The following is a 5971-nucleotide window of genomic DNA, read 5'->3' on the forward strand; positions in this document are numbered from 1 at the left end:
GGGGGGGGGGGGGGGGGGGGTGGAAACAGAAAAATTTAAGATTACCCCACCCACCCAATTTGATTCTATACATGAGAAATTACAAGAAGTTCATAATTTTCCATGTATAGAAATTAATTATTGGGGGGGGTAAAATCTTAAAGTAGAAGTCATCTTGGATTTGGGTAAACATAATAGATGCATTTTTATCTGACTTTTTAGTAAGTTTCCCAATTTCTTGAATCATTCTTTGGCTCTTTTCTGAACCCCTTTCAATTTGCCTGTAACCAGATACTAACAATAAGTCTATACGGTGCTAGAGTCAAACATCTGTTAGCTCCAAAAAATGGAAACAGTACAGATGTATAAGGCTGAACAATATCCTAATAAAATTTAGAGCCTGAGTTTAGGGGCATAAGTAAAAACATTAACATGGGTACACTATTTCCAGTTCATGAGTTGGTACCCTTAGGCCACGTCCCCACATGCAAGCACGTGCTATTTGAGACACCACAAGTCTCTTTGTAGTGCCTCAAACTGCACGTGTTGAATGTTCATGCCCTGTGCTGCAAATCTGTAGTATACCACACTATCATTGAGGGAAATCAGGCTGTCAGCCCTGGTCTTGATAAATCAATACTGGCTGTTTCCAATCATCTTATTCTCTGGGTGCTTAGAATTATTTATTTACATGCTCCATGATCTTTCCAGGTACTGAGGTTGTACAGATCAGTGTGCAATTCCTCAGATCCTTCCCCTTCCCTTCCTTAAGGATGAGTTGTATATATGACCTTTTCTACTCATCCCAGACCTAACCCAGCCTTTGTGAGCTTTTTAAGAACAGCTGGTGACTTTTAACAAAAAAAGAAGCAGAACTTAGCCTATCCCTTCAGTACTCAAGGATGCATCCTATTCAGCCCTGCTAACTCGATAACGTTCAGTTTTATCTAAGCAATCTAACCTGTTTCTTTGACTACCAATTACCAACATCACAAATAGGCTTTTGCACTAACTAGATACAATATTTGGGACATATACTTCTGGCCCAATATTGCCAGGTAGTGTACATCCCCCAAATATTGCATCTCATTTTGTTTCTCCAGAAAACTCATACTCCTCAATTTAAAAAAAATGAAACCCTCATCTTATATATAAAATGGTATTTGTGATATTGGTAATTACAAATAGGCTAAGGTAATATTAAGAGTCTGCTTTTCTGCTGCTCTCTTTCCTTCCATCCTTCTTTAAGGGAGATGGAATTAACGGGTATGAACGTTGACCTTGCAAACCTTATCATCTCAATGAAAGAACTAGTACTAGGGCTCCATACTTAAAGACACCCCTTTTAACAAGATGTAGCAATGAAGAGACTTTTTGGAAAGCTTGACAAGGAAGTTCAGAGAGCCTTTTCTCAGTGATTCAACTGGAGATATGGTGGTTAGTGCATACTAATTCAGGCTCAAAATAGGGCATATGGGAGACTATATTTTACCTTCAGGAATTTTATAACATGAATGTGTCTAAAATTCAACCTATGACCTTTTGCTACTGAAAATTTATTCCTGAAGACACTCCCTTTGTGCACTTTAGCTCAGTCTTATTAAAATTCTACAATATGCGTATTTTGCTGCTTCTGCTCACATTCCCCATTGAATTCCTCCATGCTTCTCCCTACATTGAGTTAATGCATTTCTCCCTAGTTATGAATATATTAGTTAAATATTATAAATATCTTAGGAAACTAGAATTGCTCCCTCATGTTCCAGGCTAACTGGCACTGGTAGTCAAGTATTTAGATGAGCTGGCTCCAATTCCTAAAGTAGAAAAACTTGCTGTACCTGCTGCTGGACATGAAGCATCTTGGAAAAACCCTTTCACATTAACATTTGAATATTTGTAGGTGTTAAGAATGCTAGGAAACCAGAAAAAAACAGTTTAAGTATTTTGTTTTGTTTAAGTAATTACAGCTTAAATATGGTTACTGAGTGACAAAATTAAAAAAGAAAAACAATATAGTTCACCCCCTGGCAAAGAAGGATTACTCCTTACAGTATAATCCTGGGTGCTTTCTTTGCTCTGAAAATGGAGACCGTTGGAAAGATTCACGTGGTACTTTAGCTACATGAGAAGAAATCTAGCAAGTCTATTAGTTTTTGAACTTCAGCAGAAAACTACAGCTCACACTGGCAAATGTTACCAATAGCTAACTAACACTAATCAGTCTAAAACAAAGTTTAGTCTAATACCAACAGATTAACTCCCTAAGGGTGGAGGGGTGGGGGAAGGAGGCAGCTTATCTCTATTTATACCATTGTTAATTTGCTCATTCCTGAAAGACAGGGTGAAATAATAGTACTCAAACAACATAATTACTCCATTAACTCAGAATTTGAAAACATACAGTTTTAGTATTTCACTTGTCATTTTAGTATCAAAAGGAAGTAGCACATGCTAATTTATAATTGTTTAAAATTAAGGAAGTGGCAAGGTCTCCATTTCTGGGCATAAATACTTTGTAGGTAGTGATATACCTAGGTAAAGCTAGCAAAACAAGTAATTAGTACCATCACTCATTTCAACTAATCCATTATTCCACAAAGTAGGTCTACTCATTTTTACCCAACCCTCCTTTCAGTCAACTAATTTCTGACAAAAAGAAAATATCTCCATATGTTGAAGCAGGAAGGCAGGTGTTTAGAGATACCTCCATTTTTAAACATGTCCAGAGTCAGAAGATTTATGCCATTACATTCAGACATGCTTACTCCTGCCTAACTAAATCTTTTAAGTAAAGGAAGAGCTGTAATTTGTCAGAATTTTCCTGCCTAAAGCTCCTGTTTTTGGAGTTTGTATTTAAGGACATGAAACTGCATTTTTAAATAAAATGCAAAAAAGGCCAAAAGACAAAGCCTGGGCACCAGAAATCAAACTTGCCATAGAGTTCAAAGCAAATATATTAATATTTGTAAAACATCAAAACAAACTTAGAATTCTAATAATTTCAATACCAATAATGAACCCCATTTAATCTAATCTAATTTTCCACTTATTTCTTGAATTTTTTTATTTTTATTTTTTAAATATGCAGCCTATCACCAGGCAGATCTTCATGTTCTATCCTGCAATTACCAACATCACAAAACCCATTTTATGTATGATGAGATAAGGATTCCATTTTTAAAAAAACTACGAAGTATGAGTTTTCTGGATAAACAAAATTAGATACAGTATTTGGGACACACACTACCTGCGACTGGGCTAGGAATCACCACCATAAAGCCATGTTCCACTCCCTCGCTTCTACTCCACATAAGGAAAATGCCAAAAAATATAACAGTTACCATCTGGGATGTGCCCACAGCTTGCTTTTTTGTGCATACCATTTCTGAACTCATCAGCTGTTCCTCAAAACACAACTTCCCACCTACACTACTGTCCTCTCAGCTCTTCCAGATAAGTAGCTTGGTTTCTAGTTTCTGGGCTCAAAATCATGGAGAACTAGCAGCATTAGTAATGCTGTAACAGCAAGCAGCTACATGACCCCTTGTAATCCGGCATGCACAGACCAGCAGAGAGTGGGAGAGCCACAAGTGAGGGAGTGCAGCAACTTTTGAAGACTGCAACAAATGATGTATTTATTCTGGTATAATATGCAATGGTTCTCTACACCAATGTAATTTCATAAGGCTTTAGAGTGGACAGAGATGCAGTTCTTACCAAGTCTGCCATAAGTAGCTACTCATTTATAGCCCTTAAACTCCCTTGAACACCAGGTAGTAGAGAAGTGGGTAAAAAGTGTTTTTGCATTAAATAAACAGTTGCCACAGGATAGCTATTACAGTGAAACCTCTGGTGTATTTTAACCCTTCATTTTTCCTGAGGTTACTCCACACTATTCAAGTAAGTTATAGTACTATGGGACATGTCAGCTGCTTGCAAATGTTAAAAAAAACTGCCTTACCAGAAGCAACAGCCTATTACTTCGACCCAGCTCTGGAGTGACTGTATAGATCAGGCACTTCAGCAGGGCTTTTTGGCACTTTTAACTAAAGCTGAATCGATCATCTCTTAGATAAAAGCACCAAAAAATGCCCCAGTGAAGTGCCCAAACTTGACATACGTTGGGTGAGCCGGGTCCAGCTAACACATGCTACCTCTTCTGGTTGTGCGCTAGCCTTGGTATGGGAGCACACCCAATTAAAATAAAGTGCCATTTTTGGGGTTTTTTTGTTGGTTTGGATTGGTTTGTTTTTTTTAAACATCTGCAAGCAACAGTCACGTCTCTGCTTTTCATTGTTATAGTGTAAACATGTTTCATATCCAAGTCCCAAGCCTATACCCCCTCAGTCCTTGGCTCCTCTAAATAAATCACTGGATCTCTGATAGATGGTTTGTGTGTGTGTGGATCCCTGGAGAGAAACAGCCAAGCAGCCAACTAACTTGTTCCAGGGACAAGAAAAAGTAGCATGACCTGAGGCTTTGGACAGAAAGTTGTCAACAGGCACTTTTGTTCCTACTTCCATTCAGGAAAACTGAAAAGACCAATATTTTGAGCAACTAGTCACACTAAGAACATACCTGAACACTGACTGATTTTTAATCCCAGTTATACAATCTTGATAGAGCCCAAATTTCAGCTACCATCTAGCCAAAGAACAGATGTTTTGTACAATGGTTAGCCACGAAGGCTAAATTAGGTTAGGTCCCAATAAGCCAGTCTAGATACCCCCGTTTCACTGAAAGGATAGTCCAGATAACCAGAAATCTGTTCATGCATGGTACAGCTGCACTGCAATTTTCTCCACCCTATCTCAAAATGATTTCATGTTCCAGATATCACCTCTAGAAGTTATTTTTGTCTCCTCCCAGACCTGCACTGAGCGTTATACCAAGACTACCAAAGCTATTATAAATGTCATTGGGCACCTTTCACAAAGGCCACTAATCCAGGGTGTGTAGACAAAACGGGGCCCCTAAATTGAAGCGGTGGGTTTTTAAAAACACCACTTCAATTTAGGGACTTTTAAACACACCAACTTACCTGTCTCTCCAGCAACAGGGAGGGGAGGGTGAGCTGCTGGTGGGCAGAGCAGTCCCTGGGCTGCGAGTGGGGGTGCTGGTGCATCCCTGCACAGCAGCAGCGTGTCGTGCCCCCCCCCGGCATCCAGGCAGCACCCAGCTTGGGAGGTCTCAGGAGGCACCGGGCCCCTGTGCAGCTCAGGCAGGCAAGCACACCAGGCAGGCAAGCAAGCTCGGGGGGTGGGGGGAAGGAGATAAGATCAGGCTTGCCACTTTTTTCCCCGCCCCCTCTCTTGGGCAGAGCCTGCCTTCCCAGGCTCCTGCCTCCCTGCAGAGCCCCTGAGCTGCACGGAGCCCAATACTTTGCTCCACGACTGGTAGGGCAGCAAACTAAAACTCCTCGGAGTGGTCTTAGTTTGCTGCACCCCAAGTCATTTAAGGCACATTATGCCACCAAATTTGCTACAGCAGCTGGAATTAATGAGCAATATGCCACTGAAGCATGCAAACACTGACACGATTAAAGCAGCGCAAAAGCATTTAGCCCACTTTAAAGTGTTGTGCACACACACCTCTTGTTTAGTCTACACATGGCCCCAAATAGTGGCAGTCAATACAGCTTAGCCTGGATTTGAAAGCCAAAAGACTTGTCATTCCAATTCCCTCAGCCACACATCCCCTGGATATAAAGTTTTATGAAGCTGGATGAGAAGATCTCTACTGTATAATTACTCAACCTGCAGTTTCTGTACAAAGGAGAAGCCAGCAATTATGAATACCATTTATGGATGCCATGAAATGAAAGTTATCCGAAGTGATCAAAAAAAAGACTAAAGAACATGGACAGAGTTGAAAACAGACTGAATGAAAGGAAAGAAATAATGGCATATTTTCCTCTCTGCATGAAAGGTACTAATTTCTACTTAAACAACCCCATCAAGTTTCCTTGAGGGTAAAAAAAAAAAAAAAAAAA

At 39.9% G+C, this 5971-nt stretch overlaps 1 protein-coding gene across 2 annotated transcripts in view; it reads right to left on the minus strand.

The window, feature by feature from the left end:
* The window catches only part of SMARCAD1 (SWI/SNF-related, matrix-associated actin-dependent regulator of chromatin, subfamily a, containing DEAD/H box 1), a 100510-nt gene that overhangs the window by 47004 nt on the left and 47535 nt on the right, over positions 1 to 5971 (minus strand). The gene's annotated exons all lie outside the window — the stretch shown is intronic.

This window comes from Gavialis gangeticus, unplaced genomic scaffold, assembly GCF_001723915.1.
Source record: "Gavialis gangeticus isolate Ggan-Ray unplaced genomic scaffold, GavGan_comp1, whole genome shotgun sequence".
Taxonomy (NCBI): Eukaryota; Metazoa; Chordata; order Crocodylia; family Gavialidae; genus Gavialis; species Gavialis gangeticus.